General features: G+C 50.3%; 30 non-coding genes across 30 annotated transcripts; all 30 read right to left on the bottom strand.

The window, feature by feature from the left end:
- Positions 1–524: 524 nt before the first annotated feature.
- On the bottom strand, positions 525–597 carry Trnaf-gaa (transfer RNA phenylalanine (anticodon GAA)). The gene has a single exon. It is a non-coding gene; the product is annotated as a tRNA-Phe (tRNA).
- A 579-nt stretch (positions 598–1,176) lies between these two features.
- Trnas-uga (transfer RNA serine (anticodon UGA)) lies at positions 1,177–1,258 on the bottom strand. Its single transcript has one exon. It is a non-coding gene; the product is annotated as a tRNA-Ser (tRNA).
- A 927-nt stretch (positions 1,259–2,185) lies between these two features.
- Trnak-uuu (transfer RNA lysine (anticodon UUU)) lies at positions 2,186–2,258 on the bottom strand. The gene has a single exon. It is a non-coding gene; the product is annotated as a tRNA-Lys (tRNA).
- Positions 2,259–2,795: 537 nt separating this feature from the next.
- Positions 2,796–2,868, bottom strand: Trnaf-gaa (transfer RNA phenylalanine (anticodon GAA)). The gene has a single exon. It is a non-coding gene; the product is annotated as a tRNA-Phe (tRNA).
- A 579-nt stretch (positions 2,869–3,447) lies between these two features.
- Trnas-uga (transfer RNA serine (anticodon UGA)) lies at positions 3,448–3,529 on the bottom strand. The gene has a single exon. It is a non-coding gene; the product is annotated as a tRNA-Ser (tRNA).
- A 927-nt stretch (positions 3,530–4,456) lies between these two features.
- On the bottom strand, positions 4,457–4,529 carry Trnak-uuu (transfer RNA lysine (anticodon UUU)). The gene has a single exon. It is a non-coding gene; the product is annotated as a tRNA-Lys (tRNA).
- Positions 4,530–5,066: 537 nt separating this feature from the next.
- Trnaf-gaa (transfer RNA phenylalanine (anticodon GAA)) lies at positions 5,067–5,139 on the bottom strand. Its single transcript has one exon. It is a non-coding gene; the product is annotated as a tRNA-Phe (tRNA).
- Positions 5,140–5,718: 579 nt separating this feature from the next.
- On the bottom strand, positions 5,719–5,800 carry Trnas-uga (transfer RNA serine (anticodon UGA)). Its single transcript has one exon. It is a non-coding gene; the product is annotated as a tRNA-Ser (tRNA).
- Positions 5,801–6,727: 927 nt separating this feature from the next.
- Trnak-uuu (transfer RNA lysine (anticodon UUU)) lies at positions 6,728–6,800 on the bottom strand. Its single transcript has one exon. It is a non-coding gene; the product is annotated as a tRNA-Lys (tRNA).
- Positions 6,801–7,337: 537 nt separating this feature from the next.
- Trnaf-gaa (transfer RNA phenylalanine (anticodon GAA)) lies at positions 7,338–7,410 on the bottom strand. The gene has a single exon. It is a non-coding gene; the product is annotated as a tRNA-Phe (tRNA).
- Positions 7,411–7,989: 579 nt separating this feature from the next.
- Positions 7,990–8,071, bottom strand: Trnas-uga (transfer RNA serine (anticodon UGA)). Its single transcript has one exon. It is a non-coding gene; the product is annotated as a tRNA-Ser (tRNA).
- Positions 8,072–8,998: 927 nt separating this feature from the next.
- Trnak-uuu (transfer RNA lysine (anticodon UUU)) lies at positions 8,999–9,071 on the bottom strand. Its single transcript has one exon. It is a non-coding gene; the product is annotated as a tRNA-Lys (tRNA).
- A 537-nt stretch (positions 9,072–9,608) lies between these two features.
- Positions 9,609–9,681, bottom strand: Trnaf-gaa (transfer RNA phenylalanine (anticodon GAA)). The gene has a single exon. It is a non-coding gene; the product is annotated as a tRNA-Phe (tRNA).
- Positions 9,682–10,260: 579 nt separating this feature from the next.
- Trnas-uga (transfer RNA serine (anticodon UGA)) lies at positions 10,261–10,342 on the bottom strand. Its single transcript has one exon. It is a non-coding gene; the product is annotated as a tRNA-Ser (tRNA).
- A 927-nt stretch (positions 10,343–11,269) lies between these two features.
- Trnak-uuu (transfer RNA lysine (anticodon UUU)) lies at positions 11,270–11,342 on the bottom strand. Its single transcript has one exon. It is a non-coding gene; the product is annotated as a tRNA-Lys (tRNA).
- Positions 11,343–11,879: 537 nt separating this feature from the next.
- Trnaf-gaa (transfer RNA phenylalanine (anticodon GAA)) lies at positions 11,880–11,952 on the bottom strand. The gene has a single exon. It is a non-coding gene; the product is annotated as a tRNA-Phe (tRNA).
- A 579-nt stretch (positions 11,953–12,531) lies between these two features.
- On the bottom strand, positions 12,532–12,613 carry Trnas-uga (transfer RNA serine (anticodon UGA)). Its single transcript has one exon. It is a non-coding gene; the product is annotated as a tRNA-Ser (tRNA).
- Positions 12,614–13,540: 927 nt separating this feature from the next.
- Trnak-uuu (transfer RNA lysine (anticodon UUU)) lies at positions 13,541–13,613 on the bottom strand. The gene has a single exon. It is a non-coding gene; the product is annotated as a tRNA-Lys (tRNA).
- A 538-nt stretch (positions 13,614–14,151) lies between these two features.
- Positions 14,152–14,224, bottom strand: Trnaf-gaa (transfer RNA phenylalanine (anticodon GAA)). The gene has a single exon. It is a non-coding gene; the product is annotated as a tRNA-Phe (tRNA).
- A 579-nt stretch (positions 14,225–14,803) lies between these two features.
- Trnas-uga (transfer RNA serine (anticodon UGA)) lies at positions 14,804–14,885 on the bottom strand. The gene has a single exon. It is a non-coding gene; the product is annotated as a tRNA-Ser (tRNA).
- A 927-nt stretch (positions 14,886–15,812) lies between these two features.
- Positions 15,813–15,885, bottom strand: Trnak-uuu (transfer RNA lysine (anticodon UUU)). Its single transcript has one exon. It is a non-coding gene; the product is annotated as a tRNA-Lys (tRNA).
- Positions 15,886–16,422: 537 nt separating this feature from the next.
- On the bottom strand, positions 16,423–16,495 carry Trnaf-gaa (transfer RNA phenylalanine (anticodon GAA)). The gene has a single exon. It is a non-coding gene; the product is annotated as a tRNA-Phe (tRNA).
- A 579-nt stretch (positions 16,496–17,074) lies between these two features.
- Positions 17,075–17,156, bottom strand: Trnas-uga (transfer RNA serine (anticodon UGA)). The gene has a single exon. It is a non-coding gene; the product is annotated as a tRNA-Ser (tRNA).
- A 927-nt stretch (positions 17,157–18,083) lies between these two features.
- Trnak-uuu (transfer RNA lysine (anticodon UUU)) lies at positions 18,084–18,156 on the bottom strand. Its single transcript has one exon. It is a non-coding gene; the product is annotated as a tRNA-Lys (tRNA).
- A 537-nt stretch (positions 18,157–18,693) lies between these two features.
- On the bottom strand, positions 18,694–18,766 carry Trnaf-gaa (transfer RNA phenylalanine (anticodon GAA)). The gene has a single exon. It is a non-coding gene; the product is annotated as a tRNA-Phe (tRNA).
- A 579-nt stretch (positions 18,767–19,345) lies between these two features.
- Positions 19,346–19,427, bottom strand: Trnas-uga (transfer RNA serine (anticodon UGA)). Its single transcript has one exon. It is a non-coding gene; the product is annotated as a tRNA-Ser (tRNA).
- Positions 19,428–20,354: 927 nt separating this feature from the next.
- On the bottom strand, positions 20,355–20,427 carry Trnak-uuu (transfer RNA lysine (anticodon UUU)). The gene has a single exon. It is a non-coding gene; the product is annotated as a tRNA-Lys (tRNA).
- A 537-nt stretch (positions 20,428–20,964) lies between these two features.
- Trnaf-gaa (transfer RNA phenylalanine (anticodon GAA)) lies at positions 20,965–21,037 on the bottom strand. Its single transcript has one exon. It is a non-coding gene; the product is annotated as a tRNA-Phe (tRNA).
- Positions 21,038–21,616: 579 nt separating this feature from the next.
- On the bottom strand, positions 21,617–21,698 carry Trnas-uga (transfer RNA serine (anticodon UGA)). Its single transcript has one exon. It is a non-coding gene; the product is annotated as a tRNA-Ser (tRNA).
- A 926-nt stretch (positions 21,699–22,624) lies between these two features.
- On the bottom strand, positions 22,625–22,697 carry Trnak-uuu (transfer RNA lysine (anticodon UUU)). Its single transcript has one exon. It is a non-coding gene; the product is annotated as a tRNA-Lys (tRNA).
- Between the last annotated feature and the right edge of the window lie 318 nt (positions 22,698–23,015).

Below are 23,015 nucleotides of genomic sequence, written 5' to 3'. Positions count from 1 at the left end.
TGAAACATCTCACGATGCACAACGACACATTGACTCATGTCCTTTACTGTTGTGCAATCGCTGCATGGAGCTGTTAGTAGTTAAACGTCGCCTGAATGCTGTCTGCAAACTTATCGCGCAAAGCTCGTAACAGACCATCGAACAATGTTGACACACGATGCAAAAACAAACTGCAGCAGTCGTTACGTCTCATACGTTGGAGTAGAGGATTTACGTGTTTTGTCGACACTCATCGGGCAATTGGAAAATTCACAAGCACTTCGAATGCAATGTTTCCCACGTTTTCGCTCATTTCACGGTTCCGCTGGAGACGTTCTTCACCTCCTGGCACAAAACAGGGAACGCAGTCGGTAGGACGTTTTTTTATTTTCTTACTTCTCAGAGAGTTGCCTACTGTGTTCCTCTTATGGCAAGCACTAGACAACCAGAACAGTTACAGAAGAGAGTCATGTCCGTTCTCGGCTCTAGTTACATTATCACAAAGTCAGAGCAATTCCATTGGCGTCGGCTTCAAAACGAAGCCGTGCCGAAACCCGGGATCGAACCAGGGACCTTTAGATCTTCAGTCTAACGCTCTCCCAACTGAGCTATTTCGGCTGACGTACAGCGCCCCTCTTTTGCACGTCTGCCCCGTTGCCAATTTCACAGTCATCTTCGTCTGAAAGAACACAGGGACGCCGAAAGGCGAACAGCAGATGCAGTAAAGTACCACACACATTTCTTCTGCTTCCATCGTCGTAACTAGCAAACATGTCGACTCGATTCATGTAATATTGACTTCGCTGACGCTAGAAAAGCTGTGCTATATCGATGCCACGTGCAACTAGTGTGCAGAGAACGAGGCAGAGGAAGGAGTGAGCCTCTCCAACGTGTGTGAGGCAGTATCTAGCAGATACACGCGGTAAAACGTTTGACTTGCGTTTGCTCATTAATTGCTACACGTCATCGTCTGCAAGCTAAAATAATCACATCTGCACTGCCCAGAGAGGCGACACTTGCACTGACACCTGGTGGACGGTTGTGAGACGAGGAGATGAGCTGTGGCTTCTGGGCACGACTGTAGCGCTGCACCCTGGAGCCAAGAACACTGCACCTTGCTGGCGGCCCACGTGTTTAGTAGTGACGCAACTGCTAGGATGCAGCTGAACGTCCATCTTCTGGGAGCGAGAAAATTTCCGCAGTCGGCAGGACTCGAACCTACGCTCCCAGAGGGAATCTGATTTCAAGTCAGACGCCTTAACCACTCGGCCACGACTGCACGTCTCAGAGGCGTCTCTCGACAACTGAAACTCCCACCTTTGCAAGCAATCTCATGGCAGAAGGCAGCATGGGCTCACTCTTTTCTGTAGTGATTCCACTGCCAGCACATTAGACGTTACGAAAGTGTATTAATTTTCGCCCCGACAGGGACTAGAACCCAGGACCCTTTGGTTGAAAACCTAACGCTCTACCGACTGAGCTATCCGCACCCACGCACGAGCATTGTCATACAGCTGCGTCGTGTGCGAGTGATTCGCATGTCGTAATTGCTGGCTTATGGCTCCAATGGCGACTTCACCGACTTCCCACTGACGCGCCGCTGACGCTAGTTTTCTGGCGTCTTAAGGGATGGACATACTTGCAAGTAGCTGCGAGATCATTGAAAAGAAACGCGGCGCCATTGCTTTTGCCGCACTCGACTGATTGAATTGCAATTCCTAAAAAGGAATGAACCTTCACTCTGTCCAACAATTTCAAGCACGTGTGTGTACTCACGAACTCGGCGAAGGCGCGAGAAAATGACGGGGGCGCACTCGTGGGCCTGCGACGGCTTCCTGCAGTCACATCGTCAGTGCGAGGTGGACCGGTAGGCACAGGAAGCAGCGGCCGTCGTGAAACTCAGCATTCTTAAACGGAAATTTTCGTCTTGTTTAGAATGGCGTCATTGGTTTGCACGCTCATTCATGCGTGTGAAAGTATTTGCTGCTCTTTACGCAGAATCGCACGCAGCCGGCGGGATTCGAAACTACTTTCGAGTCAGACGCCTTAACCACTCGGCCACGGCTGCCCCGAACGCAGCGTTCTCCCGACACGTGCAAATTGAACCGTTTAAAGCACTGTGGTGTCAGAAAACGGCGTTGCTTCATTCTTTTCCGTAGTGTTTCCACCACTACCAGAGGAAACGCTACCAAATTATTAAAATTTCCGCCCGAACAGGGACTTGAACCCTGGACCCTTAGGTTAAAAGCCTAATGCTCTACCGACTGAGCTATCCGGGCTCACAACGCCTTATGAAACATCTCACGATGCACAACGACACATTGACTCATGTCCTTTACTGTTGTGCAATCGCTGCATGGAGCTGTTAGTAGTTAAACGTCGCCTGAATGCTGTCTGCAAACTTATCGCGCAAAGCTCGTAACAGACCATCGAACAATGTTGACACACGATGCAAAAACAAACTGCAGCAGTCGTTACGTCTCATACGTTGGAGTAGAGGATTTACGTGTTTTGTCGACACTCATCGGGCAATTGGAAAATTCACAAGCACTTCGAATGCAATGTTTCCCACGTTTTCGCTCATTTCACGGTTCCGCTGGAGACGTTCTTCACCTCCTGGCACAAAACAGGGAACGCAGTCGGTAGGACGTTTTTTTATTTTCTTACTTCTCAGAGAGTTGCCTACTGTGTTCCTCTTATGGCAAGCACTAGACAACCAGAACAGTTACAGAAGAGAGTCATGTCCGTTCTCGGCTCTAGTTACATTATCACAAAGTCAGAGCAATTCCATTGGCGTCGGCTTCAAAACGAAGCCGTGCCGAAACCCGGGATCGAACCAGGGACCTTTAGATCTTCAGTCTAACGCTCTCCCAACTGAGCTATTTCGGCTGACGTACAGCGCCCCTCTTTTGCACGTCTGCCCCGTTGCCAATTTCACAGTCATCTTCGTCTGAAAGAACACAGGGACGCCGAAAGGCGAACAGCAGATGCAGTAAAGTACCACACACATTTCTTCTGCTTCCATCGTCGTAACTAGCAAACATGTCGACTCGATTCATGTAATATTGACTTCGCTGACGCTAGAAAAGCTGTGCTATATCGATGCCACGTGCAACTAGTGTGCAGAGAACGAGGCAGAGGAAGGAGTGAGCCTCTCCAACGTGTGTGAGGCAGTATCTAGCAGATACACGCGGTAAAACGTTTGACTTGCGTTTGCTCATTAATTGCTACACGTCATCGTCTGCAAGCTAAAATAATCACATCTGCACTGCCCAGAGAGGCGACACTTGCACTGACACCTGGTGGACGGTTGTGAGACGAGGAGATGAGCTGTGGCTTCTGGGCACGACTGTAGCGCTGCACCCTGGAGCCAAGAACACTGCACCTTGCTGGCGGCCCACGTGTTTAGTAGTGACGCAACTGCTAGGATGCAGCTGAACGTCCATCTTCTGAGAGCGAGAAAATTTCCGCAGTCGGCAGGACTCGAACCTACGCTCCCAGAGGGAATCTGATTTCAAGTCAGACGCCTTAACCACTCGGCCACGACTGCACGTCTCAGAGGCGTCTCTCGACAACTGAAACTCCCACCTTTGCAAGCAATCTCATGGCAGAAGGCAGCATGGGCTCACTCTTTTCTGTAGTGATTCCACTGCCAGCACATTAGACGTTACGAAAGTGTATTAATTTTCGCCCCGACAGGGACTAGAACCCAGGACCCTTTGGTTGAAAACCTAACGCTCTACCGACTGAGCTATCCGCACCCACGCACGAGCATTGTCATACAGCTGCGTCGTGTGCGAGTGATTCGCATGTCGTAATTGCTGGCTTATGGCTCCAATGGCGACTTCACCGACTTCCCACTGACGCGCCGCTGACGCTAGTTTTCTGGCGTCTTAAGGGATGGACATACTTGCAAGTAGCTGCGAGATCATTGAAAAGAAACGCGGCGCCATTGCTTTTGCCGCACTCGACTGATTGAATTGCAATTCCTAAAAAGGAATGAACCTTCACTCTGTCCAACAATTTCAAGCACGTGTGTGTACTCACGAACTCGGCGAAGGCGCGAGAAAATGACGGGGGCGCACTCGTGGGCCTGCGACGGCTTCCTGCAGTCACATCGTCAGTGCGAGGTGGACCGGTAGGCACAGGAAGCAGCGGCCGTCGTGAAACTCAGCATTCTTAAACGGAAATTTTCGTCTTGTTTAGAATGGCGTCATTGGTTTGCACGCTCATTCATGCGTGTGAAAGTATTTGCTGCTCTTTACGCAGAATCGCACGCAGCCGGCGGGATTCGAAACTACTTTCGAGTCAGACGCCTTAACCACTCGGCCACGGCTGCCCCGAACGCAGCGTTCTCCCGACACGTGCAAATTGAACCGTTTAAAGCACTGTGGTGTCAGAAAACGGCGTTGCTTCATTCTTTTCCGTAGTGTTTCCACCACTACCAGAGGAAACGCTACCAAATTATTAAAATTTCCGCCCGAACAGGGACTTGAACCCTGGACCCTTAGGTTAAAAGCCTAATGCTCTACCGACTGAGCTATCCGGGCTCACAACGCCTTATGAAACATCTCACGATGCACAACGACACATTGACTCATGTCCTTTACTGTTGTGCAATCGCTGCATGGAGCTGTTAGTAGTTAAACGTCGCCTGAATGCTGTCTGCAAACTTATCGCGCAAAGCTCGTAACAGACCATCGAACAATGTTGACACACGATGCAAAAACAAACTGCAGCAGTCGTTACGTCTCATACGTTGGAGTAGAGGATTTACGTGTTTTGTCGACACTCATCGGGCAATTGGAAAATTCACAAGCACTTCGAATGCAATGTTTCCCACGTTTTCGCTCATTTCACGGTTCCGCTGGAGACGTTCTTCACCTCCTGGCACAAAACAGGGAACGCAGTCGGTAGGACGTTTTTTTATTTTCTTACTTCTCAGAGAGTTGCCTACTGTGTTCCTCTTATGGCAAGCACTAGACAACCAGAACAGTTACAGAAGAGAGTCATGTCCGTTCTCGGCTCTAGTTACATTATCACAAAGTCAGAGCAATTCCATTGGCGTCGGCTTCAAAACGAAGCCGTGCCGAAACCCGGGATCGAACCAGGGACCTTTAGATCTTCAGTCTAACGCTCTCCCAACTGAGCTATTTCGGCTGACGTACAGCGCCCCTCTTTTGCACGTCTGCCCCGTTGCCAATTTCACAGTCATCTTCGTCTGAAAGAACACAGGGACGCCGAAAGGCGAACAGCAGATGCAGTAAAGTACCACACACATTTCTTCTGCTTCCATCGTCGTAACTAGCAAACATGTCGACTCGATTCATGTAATATTGACTTCGCTGACGCTAGAAAAGCTGTGCTATATCGATGCCACGTGCAACTAGTGTGCAGAGAACGAGGCAGAGGAAGGAGTGAGCCTCTCCAACGTGTGTGAGGCAGTATCTAGCAGATACACGCGGTAAAACGTTTGACTTGCGTTTGCTCATTAATTGCTACACGTCATCGTCTGCAAGCTAAAATAATCACATCTGCACTGCCCAGAGAGGCGACACTTGCACTGACACCTGGTGGACGGTTGTGAGACGAGGAGATGAGCTGTGGCTTCTGGGCACGACTGTAGCGCTGCACCCTGGAGCCAAGAACACTGCACCTTGCTGGCGGCCCACGTGTTTAGTAGTGACGCAACTGCTAGGATGCAGCTGAACGTCCATCTTCTGAGAGCGAGAAAATTTCCGCAGTCGGCAGGACTCGAACCTACGCTCCCAGAGGGAATCTGATTTCAAGTCAGACGCCTTAACCACTCGGCCACGACTGCACGTCTCAGAGGCGTCTCTCGACAACTGAAACTCCCACCTTTGCAAGCAATCTCATGGCAGAAGGCAGCATGGGCTCACTCTTTTCTGTAGTGATTCCACTGCCAGCACATTAGACGTTACGAAAGTGTATTAATTTTCGCCCCGACAGGGACTAGAACCCAGGACCCTTTGGTTGAAAACCTAACGCTCTACCGACTGAGCTATCCGCACCCACGCACGAGCATTGTCATACAGCTGCGTCGTGTGCGAGTGATTCGCATGTCGTAATTGCTGGCTTATGGCTCCAATGGCGACTTCACCGACTTCCCACTGACGCGCCGCTGACGCTAGTTTTCTGGCGTCTTAAGGGATGGACATACTTGCAAGTAGCTGCGAGATCATTGAAAAGAAACGCGGCGCCATTGCTTTTGCCGCACTCGACTGATTGAATTGCAATTCCTAAAAAGGAATGAACCTTCACTCTGTCCAACAATTTCAAGCACGTGTGTGTACTCACGAACTCGGCGAAGGCGCGAGAAAATGACGGGGGCGCACTCGTGGGCCTGCGACGGCTTCCTGCAGTCACATCGTCAGTGCGAGGTGGACCGGTAGGCACAGGAAGCAGCGGCCGTCGTGAAACTCAGCATTCTTAAACGGAAATTTTCGTCTTGTTTAGAATGGCGTCATTGGTTTGCACGCTCATTCATGCGTGTGAAAGTATTTGCTGCTCTTTACGCAGAATCGCACGCAGCCGGCGGGATTCGAAACTACTTTCGAGTCAGACGCCTTAACCACTCGGCCACGGCTGCCCCGAACGCAGCGTTCTCCCGACACGTGCAAATTGAACCGTTTAAAGCACTGTGGTGTCAGAAAACGGCGTTGCTGCATTCTTTTCCGTAGTGTTTCCACCACTACCAGAGGCAACGCTACCAAATTATTAAAATTTCCGCCCGAACAGGGACTTGAACCCTGGACCCTTAGGTTAAAAGCCTAATGCTCTACCGACTGAGCTATCCGGGCTCACAACGCCTTATGAAACATCTCACGATGCACAACGACACATTGACTCATGTCCTTTACTGTTGTGCAATCGCTGCATGGAGCTGTTAGTAGTTAAACGTCGCCTGAATGCTGTCTGCAAACTTATCGCGCAAAGCTCGTAACAGACCATCGAACAATGTTGACACACGATGCAAAAACAAACTGCAGCAGTCGTTACGTCTCATACGTTGGAGTAGAGGATTTACGTGTTTTGTCGACACTCATCGGGCAATTGGAAAATTCACAAGCACTTCGAATGCAATGTTTCCCACGTTTTCGCTCATTTCACGGTTCCGCTGGAGACGTTCTTCACCTCCTGGCACAAAACAGGGAACGCAGTCGGTAGGACGTTTTTTTATTTTCTTACTTCTCAGAGAGTTGCCTACTGTGTTCCTCTTATGGCAAGCACTAGACAACCAGAACAGTTACAGAAGAGAGTCATGTCCGTTCTCGGCTCTAGTTACATTATCACAAAGTCAGAGCAATTCCATTGGCGTCGGCTTCAAAACGAAGCCGTGCCGAAACCCGAGATCGAACCAGGGACCTTTAGATCTTCAGTCTAACGCTCTCCCAACTGAGCTATTTCGGCTGACGTACAGCGCCCCTCTTTTGCACGTCTGCCCCGTTGCCAATTTCACAGTCATCTTCGTCTGAAAGAACACAGGGACGCCGAAAGGCGAACAGCAGATGCAGTAAAGTACCACACACATTTCTTCTGCTTCCATCGTCGTAACTAGCAAACATGTCGACTCGATTCATGTAATATTGACTTCGCTGACGCTAGAAAAGCTGTGCTATATCGATGCCACGTGCAACTAGTGTGCAGAGAACGAGGCAGAGGAAGGAGTGAGCCTCTCCAACGTGTGTGAGGCAGTATCTAGCAGATACACGCGGTAAAACGTTTGACTTGCGTTTGCTCATTAATTGCTACACGTCATCGTCTGCAAGCTAAAATAATCACATCTGCACTGCCCAGAGAGGCGACACTTGCACTGACACCTGGTGGACGGTTGTGAGACGAGGAGATGAGCTGTGGCTTCTGGGCACGACTGTAGCGCTGCACCCTGGAGCCAAGAACACTGCACCTTGCTGGCGGCCCACGTGTTTAGTAGTGACGCAACTGCTAGGATGCAGCTGAACGTCCATCTTCTGGGAGCGAGAAAATTTCCGCAGTCGGCAGGACTCGAACCTACGCTCCCAGAGGGAATCTGATTTCAAGTCAGACGCCTTAACCACTCGGCCACGACTGCACGTCTCAGAGGCGTCTCTCGACAACTGAAACTCCCACCTTTGCAAGCAATCTCATGGCAGAAGGCAGCATGGGCTCACTCTTTTCTGTAGTGATTCCACTGCCAGCACATTAGACGTTAGGAAAGTGTATTAATTTTCGCCCCGACAGGGACTAGAACCCAGGACCCTTTGGTTGAAAACCTAACGCTCTACCGACTGAGCTATCCGCACCCACGCACGAGCATTGTCATACAGCTGCGTCGTGTGCGAGTGATTCGCATGTCGTAATTGCTGGCTTATGGCTCCAATGGCGACTTCACCGACTTCCCACTGACGCGCCGCTGACGCTAGTTTTCTGGCGTCTTAAGGGATGGACATACTTGCAAGTAGCTGCGAGATCATTGAAAAGAAACGCGGCGCCATTGCTTTTGCCGCACTCGACTGATTGAATTGCAATTCCTAAAAAGGAATGAACCTTCACTCTGTCCAACAATTTCAAGCACGTGTGTGTACTCACGAACTCGGCGAAGGCGCGAGAAAATGACGGGGGCGCACTCGTGGGCCTGCGACGGCTTCCTGCAGTCACATCGTCAGTGCGAGGTGGACCGGTAGGCACAGGAAGCAGCGGCCGTCGTGAAACTCAGCATTCTTAAACGGAAATTTTCGTCTTGTTTAGAATGGCGTCATTGGTTTGCACGCTCATTCATGCGTGTGAAAGTATTTGCTGCTCTTTACGCAGAATCGCACGCAGCCGGCGGGATTCGAAACTACTTTCGAGTCAGACGCCTTAACCACTCGGCCACGGCTGCCCCGAACGCAGCGTTCTCCCGACACGTGCAAATTGAACCGTTTAAAGCACTGTGGTGTCAGAAAACGGCGTTGCTGCATTCTTTTCCGTAGTGTTTCCACCACTACCAGAGGAAACGCTACCAAATTATTAAAATTTCCGCCCGAACAGGGACTTGAACCCTGGACCCTTAGGTTAAAAGCCTAATGCTCTACCGACTGAGCTATCCGGGCTCACAACGCCTTATGAAACATCTCACGATGCACAACGACACATTGACTCATGTCCTTTACTGTTGTGCAATCGCTGCATGGAGCTGTTAGTAGTTAAACGTCGCCTGAATGCTGTCTGCAAACTTATCGCGCAAAGCTCGTAACAGACCATCGAACAATGTTGACACACGATGCAAAAACAAACTGCAGCAGTCGTTACGTCTCATACGTTGGAGTAGAGGATTTACGTGTTTTGTCGACACTCATCGGGCAATTGGAAAATTCACAAGCACTTCGAATGCAATGTTTCCCACGTTTTCGCTCATTTCACGGTTCCGCTGGAGACGTTCTTCACCTCCTGGCACAAAACAGGGAACGCAGTCGGTAGGACGTTTTTTTATTTTCTTACTTCTCAGAGAGTTGCCTACTGTGTTCCTCTTATGGCAAGCACTAGACAACCAGAACAGTTACAGAAGAGAGTCATGTCCGTTCTCGGCTCTAGTTACATTATCACAAAGTCAGAGCAATTCCATTGGCGTCGGCTTCAAAACGAAGCCGTGCCGAAACCCGGGATCGAACCAGGGACCTTTAGATCTTCAGTCTAACGCTCTCCCAACTGAGCTATTTCGGCTGACGTACAGCGCCCCTCTTTTGCACGTCTGCCCCGTTGCCAATTTCACAGTCATCTTCGTCTGAAAGAACACAGGGACGCCGAAAGGCGAACAGCAGATGCAGTAAAGTACCACACACATTTCTTCTGCTTCCATCGTCGTAACTAGCAAACATGTCGACTCGATTCATGTAATATTGACTTCGCTGACGCTAGAAAAGCTGTGCTATATCGATGCCACGTGCAACTAGTGTGCAGAGAACGAGGCAGAGGAAGGAGTGAGCCTCTCCAACGTGTGTGAGGCAGTATCTAGCAGATACACGCGGTAAAACGTTTGACTTGCGTTTGCTCATTAATTGCTACACGTCATCGTCTGCAAGCTAAAATAATCACATCTGCACTGCCCAGAGAGGCGACACTTGCACTGACACCTGGTGGACGGTTGTGAGACGAGGAGATGAGCTGTGGCTTCTGGGCACGACTGTAGCGCTGCACCCTGGAGCCAAGAACACTGCACCTTGCTGGCGGCCCACGTGTTTAGTAGTGACGCAACTGCTAGGATGCAGCTGAACGTCCATCTTCTGAGAGCGAGAAAATTTCCGCAGTCGGCAGGACTCGAACCTACGCTCCCAGAGGGAATCTGATTTCAAGTCAGACGCCTTAACCACTCGGCCACGACTGCACGTCTCAGAGGCGTCTCTCGACAACTGAAACTCCCACCTTTGCAAGCAATCTCATGGCAGAAGGCAGCATGGGCTCACTCTTTTCTGTAGTGATTCCACTGCCAGCACATTAGACGTTACGAAAGTGTATTAATTTTCGCCCCGACAGGGACTAGAACCCAGGACCCTTTGGTTGAAAACCTAACGCTCTACCGACTGAGCTATCCGCACCCACGCACGAGCATTGTCATACAGCTGCGTCGTGTGCGAGTGATTCGCATGTCGTAATTGCTGGCTTATGGCTCCAATGGCGACTTCACCGACTTCCCACTGACGCGCCGCTGACGCTAGTTTTCTGGCGTCTTAAGGGATGGACATACTTGCAAGTAGCTGCGAGATCATTGAAAAGAAACGCGGCGCCATTGCTTTTGCCGCACTCGACTGATTGAATTGCAATTCCTAAAAAGGAATGAACCTTCACTCTGTCCAACAATTTCAAGCACGTGTGTGTACTCACGAACTCGGCGAAGGCGCGAGAAAATGACGGGGGCGCACTCGTGGGCCTGCGACGGCTTCCTGCAGTCACATCGTCAGTGCGAGGTGGACCGGTAGGCACAGGAAGCAGCGGCCGTCGTGAAACTCAGCATTCTTAAACGGAAATTTTCGTCTTGTTTAGAATGGCGTCATTGGTTTGCACGCTCATTCATGCGTGTGAAAACACGCGATCTAGTGTACGCAGAATCGCACGCAGCCGGCGGGATTCGAAACTACTTTCGAGTCAGACGCCTTAACCACTCGGCCACGGCTGCCCCGAACGCAGCGTTCTCCCGACACGTGCAAATTGAACCGTTTAAAGCACTGTGGTGTCAGAAAACGGCGTTGCTGCATTCTTTTCCGTAGTGTTTCCACCACTACCAGAGGAAACGCTACCAAATTATTAAAATTTCCGCCCGAACAGGGACTTGAACCCTGGACCCTTAGGTTAAAAGCCTAATGCTCTACCGACTGAGCTATCCGGGCTCACAACGCCTTATGAAACATCTCACGATGCACAACGACACATTGACTCATGTCCTTTACTGTTGTGCAATCGCTGCATGGAGCTGTTAGTAGTTAAACGTCGCCTGAATGCTGTCTGCAAACTTATCGCGCAAAGCTCGTAACAGACCATCGAACAATGTTGACACACGATGCAAAAACAAACTGCAGCAGTCGTTACGTCTCATACGTTGGAGTAGAGGATTTACGTGTTTTGTCGACACTCATCGGGCAATTGGAAAATTCACAAGCACTTCGAATGCAATGTTTCCCACGTTTTCGCTCATTTCACGGTTCCGCTGGAGACGTTCTTCACCTCCTGGCACAAAACAGGGAACGCAGTCGGTAGGACGTTTTTTTATTTTCTTACTTCTCAGAGAGTTGCCTACTGTGTTCCTCTTATGGCAAGCACTAGACAACCAGAACAGTTACAGAAGAGAGTCATGTCCGTTCTCGGCTCTAGTTACATTATCACAAAGTCAGAGCAATTCCATTGGCGTCGGCTTCAAAACGAAGCCGTGCCGAAACCCGGGATCGAACCAGGGACCTTTAGATCTTCAGTCTAACGCTCTCCCAACTGAGCTATTTCGGCTGACGTACAGCGCCCCTCTTTTGCACGTCTGCCCCGTTGCCAATTTCACAGTCATCTTCGTCTGAAAGAACACAGGGACGCCGAAAGGCGAACAGCAGATGCAGTAAAGTACCACACACATTTCTTCTGCTTCCATCGTCGTAACTAGCAAACATGTCGACTCGATTCATGTAATATTGACTTCGCTGACGCTAGAAAAGCTGTGCTATATCGATGCCACGTGCAACTAGTGTGCAGAGAACGAGGCAGAGGAAGGAGTGAGCCTCTCCAACGTGTGTGAGGCAGTATCTAGCAGATACACGCGGTAAAACGTTTGACTTGCGTTTGCTCATTAATTGCTACACGTCATCGTCTGCAAGCTAAAATAATCACATCTGCACTGCCCAGAGAGGCGACACTTGCACTGACACCTGGTGGACGGTTGTGAGACGAGGAGATGAGCTGTGGCTTCTGGGCACGACTGTAGCGCTGCACCCTGGAGCCAAGAACACTGCACCTTGCTGGCGGCCCACGTGTTTAGTAGTGACGCAACTGCTAGGATGCAGCTGAACGTCCATCTTCTGAGAGCGAGAAAATTTCCGCAGTGGGCAGGACTCGAACCTACGCTCCCAGAGGGAATCTGATTTCAAGTCAGACGCCTTAACCACTCGGCCACGACTGCACGTCTCAGAGGCGTCTCTCGACAACTGAAACTCCCACCTTTGCAAGCAATCTCATGGCAGAAGGCAGCATGGGCTCACTCTTTTCTGTAGTGATTCCACTGCCAGCACATTAGACGTTACGAAAGTGTATTAATTTTCGCCCCGACAGGGACTAGAACCCAGGACCCTTTGGTTGAAAACCTAACGCTCTACCGACTGAGCTATCCGCACCCACGCACGAGCATTGTCATACAGCTGCGTCGTGTGCGAGTGATTCGCATGTCGTAATTGCTGGCTTATGGCTCCAATGGCGACTTCACCGACTTCCCACTGACGCGCCGCTGACGCTAGTTTTCTGGCGTCTTAAGGGATGGACATACTTGCAAGTAGCTGCGAGATCATTGAAAAGAAACGCGGCGCCATTGCTTTTGCCGCACTCGACTGATTGAATTGCAATTCCTAAAAAGGAATGAACCTTCACTCTGTCCAACGATTTCAAGCACGTGTGTGTACTCACGAACTCGGCGAAGGCGCGAGAAAATGACGGGGGCGCACTCGTGGGCCTGCGACGGCTTCCTGCAGTCACATCGTCAGTGCGAGGTGGACCGGTAGGCACAGGAAGCTGCGGCCGTCGTGAAACTCAGCATTCTTAAACGGAAATTTTCGTCTTGTTTAGAATGGCGTCATTGGTTTGCACGCTCATTCATGCGTGTGAAAGTATTTGCTGCTCTTTACGCAGAATCGCACGCAGCCGGCGGGATTCGAAACTACTTTCGAGTCAGACGCCTTAACCACTCGGCCACGGCTGCCCCGAACGCAGCGTTCTCCCGACACGTGCAAATTGAACCGTTTAAAGCACTGTGGTGTCAGAAAACGGCGTTGCTGCATTCTTTTCCGTAGTGTTTCCACCACTACCAGAGGAAACGCTACCAAATTATTAAAATTTCCGCCCGAACAGGGACTTGAACCCTGGACCCTTAGGTTAAAAGCCTAATGCTCTACCGACTGAGCTATCCGGGCTCACAACGCCTTATGAAACATCTCACGATGCACAACGACACATTGACTCATGTCCTTTACTGTTGTGCAATCGCTGCATGGAGCTGTTAGTAGTTAAACGTCGCCTGAATGCTGTCTGCAAACTTATCGCGCAAAGCTCGTAACAGACCATCGAACAATGTTGACACACGATGCAAAAACAAACTGCAGCAGTCGTTACGTCTCATACGTTGGAGTAGAGGATTTACGTGTTTTGTCGACACTCATCGGGCAATTGGAAAATTCACAAGCACTTCGAATGCAATGTTTCCCACGTTTTCGCTCATTTCACGGTTCCGCTGGAGACGTTCTTCACCTCCTGGCACAAAACAGGGAACGCAGTCGGTAGGACGTTTTTTTTATTTTCTTACTTCTCAGAGAGTTGCCTACTGTGTTCCTCTTATGGCAAGCACTAGACAACCAGAACAGTTACAGAAGAGAGTCATGTCCGTTCTCGGCTCTAGTTACATTATCACAAAGTCAGAGCAATTCCATTGGCGTCGGCTTCAAAACGAAGCCGTGCCGAAACCCGGGATCGAACCAGGGACCTTTAGATCTTCAGTCTAACGCTCTCCCAACTGAGCTCTTTCGGCTGACGTACAGCGCCCCTCTTTTGCACGTCTGCCCCGTTGCCAATTTCACAGTCATCTTCGTCTGAAAGAACACAGGGACGCCGAAAGGCGAACAGCAGATGCAGTAAAGTACCACACACATTTCTTCTGCTTCCATCGTCGTAACTAGCAAACATGTCGACTCGATTCATGTAATATTGACTTCGCTGACGCTAGAAAAGCTGTGCTATATCGATGCCACGTGCAACTAGTGTGCAGAGAACGAGGCAGAGGAAGGAGTGAGCCTCTCCAACGTGTGTGAGGCAGTATCTAGCAGATACACGCGGTAAAACGTTTGACTTGCGTTTGCTCATTAATTGCTACACGTCATCGTCTGCAAGCTAAAATAATCACATCTGCACTGCCCAGAGAGGCGACACTTGCACTGACACCTGGTGGACGGTTGTGAGACGAGGAGATGAGCTGTGGCTTCTGGGCACGACTGTAGCGCTGCACCCTGGAGCCAAGAACACTGCACCTTGCTGGCGGCCCACGTGTTTAGTAGTGACGCAACTGCTAGGATGCAGCTGAACGTCCATCTTCTGAGAGCGAGAAAATTTCCGCAGTGGGCAGGACTCGAACCTACGCTCCCAGAGGGAATCTGATTTCAAGTCAGACGCCTTAACCACTCGGCCGCGACTGCACGTCTCAGAAGCGTCTCTCGACAACTGAAACTCCCACCTTTGCAAGCAATCTCATGGCAGAAGGCAGCATGGGCTCACTCTTTTCTGTAGTGATTCCACTGCCAGCACATTAGACGTTACGAAAGTGTATTAATTTTCGCCCCGACAGGGACTAGAACCCAGGACCCTTTGGTTGAAAACCTAACGCTCTACCGACTGAGCTATCCGCACCCACGCACGAGCATTGTCATACAGCTGCGTCGTGTGCGAGTGATTCGCATGTCGTAATTGCTGGCTTATGGCTCCAATGGCGACTTCACCGACTTCCCACTGACGCGCCGCTGACGCTAGTTTTCTGGCGTCTTAAGGGATGGACATACTTGCAAGTAGCTGCGAGATCATTGAAAAGAAACGCGGAGCCATTGCTTTTGCCGCACTCGACTGATTGAATTGCAATTCCTAAAAAGGAATGAACCTTCACTCTGTCCAACAATTTCAAGCACGTGTGTGTACTCACGAACTCGGCGAAGGCGCGAGAAAATGACGGGGGCGCACTCGTGGGCCTGCGACGGCTTCCTGCAGTCACATCGTCAGTGCGAGGTGGACCGGTAGGCACAGGAAGCAGCGGCCGTCGTGAAACTCAGCATTCTTAAACGGAAATTTTCGTCTTGTTTAGAATGGCGTCATTGGTTTGCACGCTCATTCATGCGTGTGAAAGTATTTGCTGCTCTTTACGCAGAATCGCACGCAGCCGGCGGGATTCGAAACTACTTTCGAGTCAGACGCCTTAACCACTCGGCCACGGCTGCCCCGAACGCAGCGTTCTCCCGACACGTGCAAATTGAACCGTTTAAAGCACTGTGGTGTCAGAAAACGGCGTTGCTGCATTCTTTTCCGTAGTGTTTCCACCACTACCAGAGGCAACGCTACCAAATTATTAAAATTTCCGCCCGAACAGGGACTTGAACCCTGGACCCTTAGGTTAAAAGCCTAATGCTCTACCGACTGAGCTATCCGGGCTCACAACGCCTTATGAAACATCTCACGATGCACAACGACACATTGACTCATGTCCTTTACTGTTGTGCAATCGCTGCATGGAGCTGTTAGTAGTTAAACGTCGCCTGAATGCTGTCTGCAAACTTATCGCGCAAAGCTCGTAACAGACCATCGAACAATGTTGACACACGATGCAAAAACAAACTGCAGCAGTCGTTACGTCTCATACGTTGGAGTAGAGGATTTACGTGTTTTGTCGACACTCATCGGGCAATTGGAAAATTCACAAGCACTTCGAATGCAATGTTTCCCACGTTTTCGCTCATTTCACGGTTCCGCTGGAGACGTTCTTCACCTCCTGGCACAAAACAGGGAACGCAGTCGGTAGGACGTTTTTTTATTTTCTTATTTCTCAGAGAGTTGCCTACTGTGTTCCTCTTATGGCAAGCACTAGACAACCAGAACAGTTACAGAAGAGAGTCATGTCCGTTCTCGGCTCTAGTTACATTATCACAAAGTCAGAGCAATTCCATTGGCGTCGGCTTCAAAACGAAGCCGTGCCGAAACCCGGGATCGAACCAGGGACCTTTAGATCTTCAGTCTAACGCTCTCCCAACTGAGCTATTTCGGCTGACGTACAGCGCCCCTCTTTTGCACGTCTGCCCCGTTGCCAATTTCACAGTCATCTTCGTCTGAAAGAACACAGGGACGCCGAAAGGCGAACAGCAGATGCAGTAAAGTACCACACACATTTCTTCTGCTTCCATCGTCGTAACTAGCAAACATGTCGACTCGATTCATGTAATATTGACTTCGCTGACGCTAGAAAAGCTGTGCTATATCGATGCCACGTGCAACTAGTGTGCAGAGAACGAGGCAGAGGAAGGAGTGAGCCTCTCCAACGTGTGTGAGGCAGTATCTAGCAGATACACGCGGTAAAACGTTTGACTTGCGTTTGCTCATTAATTGCTACACGTCATCGTCTGCAAGCTAAAATAATCACATCTGCACTGCCCAGAGAGGCGACACTTGCACTGACACCTGGTGGACGGTTGTGAGACGAGGAGATGAGCTGTGGCTTCTGGGCACGACTGTAGCGCTGCACCCTGGAGCCAAGAACACTGCACCTTGCTGGCGGCCCACGTGTTTAGTAGTGACGCAACTGCTAGGATGCAGCTGAACGTCCATCTTCTGAGAGCGAGAAAATTTCCGCAGTGGGCAGGACTCGAACCTACGCTCCCAGAGGGAATCTGATTTCAAGTCAGACGCCTTAACCACTCGGCCACGACTGCACGTCTCAGAAGCGTCTCTCGACAACTGAAACTCCCACCTTTGCAAGCAATCTCATGGCAGAAGGCAGCATGGGCTCACTCTTTTCTGTAGTGATTCCACTGCCAGCACATTAGACGTTACGAAAGTGTATTAATTTTCGCCCCGACAGGGACTAGAACCCAGGACCCTTTGGTTGAAAACCTAACGCTCTACCGACTGAGCTATCCGCACCCACGCACGAGCATTGTCATACAGCTGCGTCGTGTGCGAGTGATTCGCATGTCGTAATTGCTGGCTTATGGCTCCAATGGCGACTTCACCGACTTCCCACTGACGCGCCGCTGACGCTAGTTTTCTGGCGTCTTAAGGGATGGACATACTTGCAAGTAGCTGCGAGATCATTGAAAAGAAACGCGGCGCCATTGCTTTTGCCGCACTCGACTGATTGAATTGCAATTCCTAAAAAGGAATGAACCTTCACTCTGTCCAACAATTTCAAGCACGTGTGTGTACTCACGAACTCGGCGAAGGCGCGAGAAAATGACGGGGGCGCACTCGTGGGCCTGCGACGGCTTCCTGCAGTCACATCGTCAGTGCGAGGTGGACCGGTAGGCACAGGAAGCAGCGGCCGTCGTGAAACTCAGCATTCTTAAACGGAAATTTTCGTCTTGTTTAGAATGGCGTCATTGGTTTGCACGCTCATTCATGCGTGTGAAAGTATTTGCTGCTCTTTACGCAGAATCGCACGCAGCCGGCGGGATTCGAAACTACTTTCGAGTCAGACGCCTTAACCACTCGGCCACGGCTGCCCCGAACGCAGCGTTCTCCCGACACGTGCAAATTGAACCGTTTAAAGCACTGTGGTGTCAGAAAACGGCGTTGCTGCATTCTTTTCCGTAGTGTTTCCACCACTACCAGAGGCAACGCTACCAAATTATTAAAATTTCCGCCCGAACAGGGACTTGAACCCTGGACCCTTAGGTTAAAAGCCTAATGCTCTACCGACTGAGCTATCCGAGCTCACAACGCCTTATCAAACATCTCACGATGCACAACGACACATTGACTCATGTCCTTTACTGTTGTGCAATCGCTGCATGGAGCTGTTAGTAGTTAAACGTCGCCTGAATGCTGTCTGCAAACTTATCGCGCAAAGCTCGTAACAGACCATCGAACAATGTTGACACACGATGCAAAAACAAACTGCAGCAGTCGTTACGTCTCATACGTTGGAGTAGAGGATTTACGTGTTTTGTCGACACTCATCGGGCAATTGGAAAATTCACAAGCACTTCGAATGCAATGTTTCCCACGTTTTCGCTCATTTCACGGTTCCGCTGGAGACGTTCTTCACCTCCTGGCACAAAACAGGGAACGCAGTCGGTAGGACGTTTTTTTATTTTCTTATTTCTCAGAGAGTTGCCTACTGTGTTCCTCTTATGGCAAGCACTAGACAACCAGAACAGTTACAGAAGAGAGTCATGTCCGTTCTCGGCTCTAGTTACATTATCACAAAGTCAGAGCAATTCCATTGGCGTCGGCTTCAAAACGAAGCCGTGCCGAAACCCGGGATCGAACCAGGGACCTTTAGATCTTCAGTCTAACGCTCTCCCAACTGAGCTATTTCGGCTGACGTACAGCGCCCCTCTTTTGCACGTCTGCCCCGTTGCCAATTTCACAGTCATCTTCGTCTGAAAGAACACAGGGACGCCGAAAGGCGAACAGCAGATGCAGTAAAGTACCACACACATTTCTTCTGCTTCCATCGTCGTAACTAGCAAACATGTCGACTCGATTCATGTAATATTGACTTCGCTGACGCTAGAAAAGCTGTGCTATATCGATGCCACGTGCAACTAGTGTGCAGAGAACGAGGCAGAGGAAGGAGTGAGCCTCTCCAACGTGTGTGAGGCAGTATCTAGCAGATACACGCGGTAAAACGTTTGACTTGCGTTTGCTCATTAATTGCTACACGTCATCGTCTGCAAGCTAAAATAATCACATCTGCACTGCCCAGAGAGGCGACACTTGCACTGACACCTGGTGGACGGTTGTGAGACGAGGAGATGAGCTGTGGCTTCTGGGCACGACTGTAGCGCTGCACCCTGGAGCCAAGAACACTGCACCTTGCTGGCGGCCCACGTGTTTAGTAGTGACGCAACTGCTAGGATGCAGCTGAACGTCCATCTTCTGAGAGCGAGAAAATTTCCGCAGTCGGCAGGACTCGAACCTACGCTCCCAGAGGGAATCTGATTTCAAGTCAGACGCCTTAACCACTCGGCCACGACTGCACGTCTCAGAAGCGTCTCTCGACAACTGAAACTCCCACCTTTGCAAGCAATCTCATGGCAGAAGGCAGCATGGGCTCACTCTTTTCTGTAGTGATTCCACTGCCAGCACATTAGACGTTACGAAAGTGTATTAATTTTCGCCCCGACAGGGACTAGAACCCAGGACCCTTTGGTTGAAAACCTAACGCTCTACCGACTGAGCTATCCGCACCCACGCACGAGCATTGTCATACAGCTGCGTCGTGTGCGAGTGATTCGCATGTCGTAATTGCTGGCTTATGGCTCCAATGGCGACTTCACCGACTTCCCACTGACGCGCCGCTGACGCTAGTTTTCTGGCGTCTTAAGGGATGGACATACTTGCAAGTAGCTGCGAGATCATTGAAAAGAAACGCGGCGCCATTGCTTTTGCCGCACTCGACTGATTGAATTGCAATTCCTAAAAAGGAATGAACCTTCACTCTGTCCAACAATTTCAAGCACGTGTGTGTACTCACGAACTCGGCGAAGGCGCGAGAAAATGACGGGGGCGCACTCGTGGGCCTGCGACGGCTTCCTGCAGTCACATCGTCAGTGCGAGGTGGACCGGTAGGCACAGGAAGCAGCGGCCGTCGTGAAACTCAGCATTCTTAAACGGAAATTTTCGTCTTGTTTAGAATGGCGTCATTGGTTTGCACGCTCATTCATGCGTGTGAAAGTATTTGCTGCTCTTTACGCAGAATCGCACGCAGCCGGCGGGATTCGAAACTACTTTCGAGTCAGACGCCTTAACCACTCGGCCACGGCTGCCCCGAACGCAGCGTTCTCCCGACACGTGCAAATTGAACCGTTTAAAGCACTGTGGTGTCAGAAAACGGCGTTGCTGCATTCTTTTCCGTAGTGTTTCCACCACTACCAGAGGAAACGCTACCAAATTATTAAAATTTCCGCCCGAACAGGGACTTGAACCCTGGACCCTTAGGTTAAAAGCCTAATGCTCTACCGACTGAGCTATCCGGGCTCACAACGCCTTATGAAACATCTCACGATGCACAACGACACATTGACTCATGTCCTTTACTGTTGTGCAATCGCTGCATGGAGCTGTTAGTAGTTAAACGTCGCCTGAATGCTGTCTGCAAACTTATCGCGCAAAGCTCGTAACAGACCATCGAACAATGTTGACACACGATGCAAAAACAAACTGCAGCAGTCGTTACGTCTCATACGTTGGAGTAGAGGATTTACGTGTTTTGTCGACACTCATCGGGCAATTGGAAAATTCACAAGCACTTCGAATGCAATGTTTCCCACGTTTTCGCTCATTTCACGGTTCCGCTGGAGACGTTCTTCACCTCCTGGCACAAAACAGGGAACGCAGTCGGTAGGACGTTTTTTTATTTTCTTACTTCTCAGAGAGTTGCCTACTGTGTTCCTCTTATGGCAAGCACTAGACAACCAGAACAGTTACAGAAGGGAGTCATGTCCGTTCTCGGCTGTAGTTACATTATCACAAAGTCAGAGCAATTCCATTGGCGTCGGCTTCAAAACGAAGCCGTGCCGAAACCCGGGATCGAACCAGGGACCTTTAGATCTTCAGTCTAACGCTCTCCCAACTGAGCTATTTCGGCTGACGCACAGCGCCCCTCTTTTGCACGTCTGCCCCGTTGCCAATTTCACAGTCATCTTCGTCTGAAAGAACACAGGGACGCCGAAAGGCGAACAGCAGATGCAGTAAAGTACCACACACATTTCTTCTGCTTCCATCGTCGTAACTAGCAAACATGTCGACTCGATTCATGTAATATTGACTTCGCTGACGCTAGAAAAGCTGTGCTATATCGATGCCACGTGCAACTAGTGTGCAGAGAACGAGGCAGAGGAAGGAGTGAGCCTCTCCAAAGTGTGTGAGGCAGTATCTAGCAGATACACGCGGTAAAACATTTGACTTGCGTTTGCTCATTAATTGCTACACGTCATCGTCTGCAAGCTAAAATAATCACATCTGCACTGCCCAGAGAGGCGACACTTGCACTGACACCTGGTGGACGGTTGTGAGACGAGGAGATGAGCTGTGGCTTCTGGGCACGACTGTAGCGCTGCACCCTGGAGCCAAGAACACTGCACCTTGCTGGCGGCCCACGTGTTTAGTAGTGACGCAACTGCTAGGATGCAGCTGAACGTCCATCTTCTGGGAGCGAGAAAATTTCCGCAGTCGGCAGGACTCGAACCTACGCTCCTAGAGGGAATCTGATTTCAAGTCAGACGCCTTAACCACTCGGCCACGACTGCACGTCTCAGAAGCGTCTCTCGACAACTGAAACTCCCACCTTTGCAAGCAATCTCATGGCAGAAGGCAGCATGGGCTTACTCTTTTCTGTAGTGATTCCACTGCCAGCACATTAGACGTTACGAAAGTGTATTAATTTTCGCCCCGACAGGGACTAGAACCCAGGACCCTTTGGTTGAAAACCTAACGCTCTACCGACTGAGCTATCCGCACCCACGCACGAGCATTGTCATACAGCTGCGTCGTGTGCGAGTGATTCGCATGTCGTAATTGCTGGCTTATGGCTCCAATGGCGACTTCACCGACTTCCCACTGACGCGCCGCTGACGCTAGTTTTCTGGCGTCTTAAGGGATGGACATACTTGCAAGTAGCTGCGAGATCATTGAAAAGAAACGCGGCGCCATTGCTTTTGCCGCACTCGACTGATTGAATTGCAATTCCTAAAAAGGAATGAACCTTCACTCTGTCCAACAATTTCAAGCACGTGTGTGTACTCACGAACTCGGCGAAGGCGCGAGAAAATGACGGGGGCGCACTCGTGGGCCTGCGACGGCTTCCTGCAGTCACATCGTCAGTGCGAGGTGGACCGGTAGGCACAGGAAGCAGCGGCCGTCGTGAAACTCAGCATTCTTAAACGGAAATTTTCGTCTTGTTTAGAATGGCGTCATTGGTTTGCACGCTCATTCATGCGTGTGAAAATATTTGCTGCTCTTTACGCAGAATCGCACGCAGCCGGCGGGATTCGAAACTACTTTCGAGTCAGACGCCTTAACCACTCGGCCACGGCTGCCCCGAACGCAGCGTTCTCCCGACACGTGCAAATTGAACCGTTTAAAGCACTGTGGTGTCAGAAAACGGCGTTGCTGCATTCTTTTCCGTAGTGTTTCCACCACTACCAGAGGCAACGCTACCAAATTATTAAAATTTCTCCCGAACAGGGACTTGAATCCTGGACCCTTAGGTTAAAAGCCTAATGCTCTACCGACTGAGCTATCCGGGCTCACAACGCCTTATCAAACATCTCACGATGCACAACGACACATTGACTCATGTCCTTTACTGTTGTGCAATCGCTGCATGGAGCTGTTAGTAGTTAAACGTCGCCTGAATGCTGTCTGCAAACTTATCGCGCAAAGCTCGTAACAGACCATCGAACAATGTTGACACACGATGCAAAAACAAACTGCAGCAGTCGTTACGTCTCATACGTTGGAGTAGAGGATTTACGTGTTTTGTCGACACTCATCGGGCAATTGGAAAATTCACAAGCACTTCGAATGCAATGTTTCCCACGTTTTCGCTCATTTCACGGTTCCGC

Source organism: Schistocerca gregaria, unplaced genomic scaffold, assembly GCF_023897955.1.
Source record: "Schistocerca gregaria isolate iqSchGreg1 unplaced genomic scaffold, iqSchGreg1.2 ptg000318l, whole genome shotgun sequence".
NCBI classification, from domain to species: domain Eukaryota; kingdom Metazoa; phylum Arthropoda; class Insecta; order Orthoptera; family Acrididae; genus Schistocerca; species Schistocerca gregaria.
Note: the sequence above shows the minus strand (reverse complement) of the source record. Positions and strands in the feature narration are given on the sequence as shown.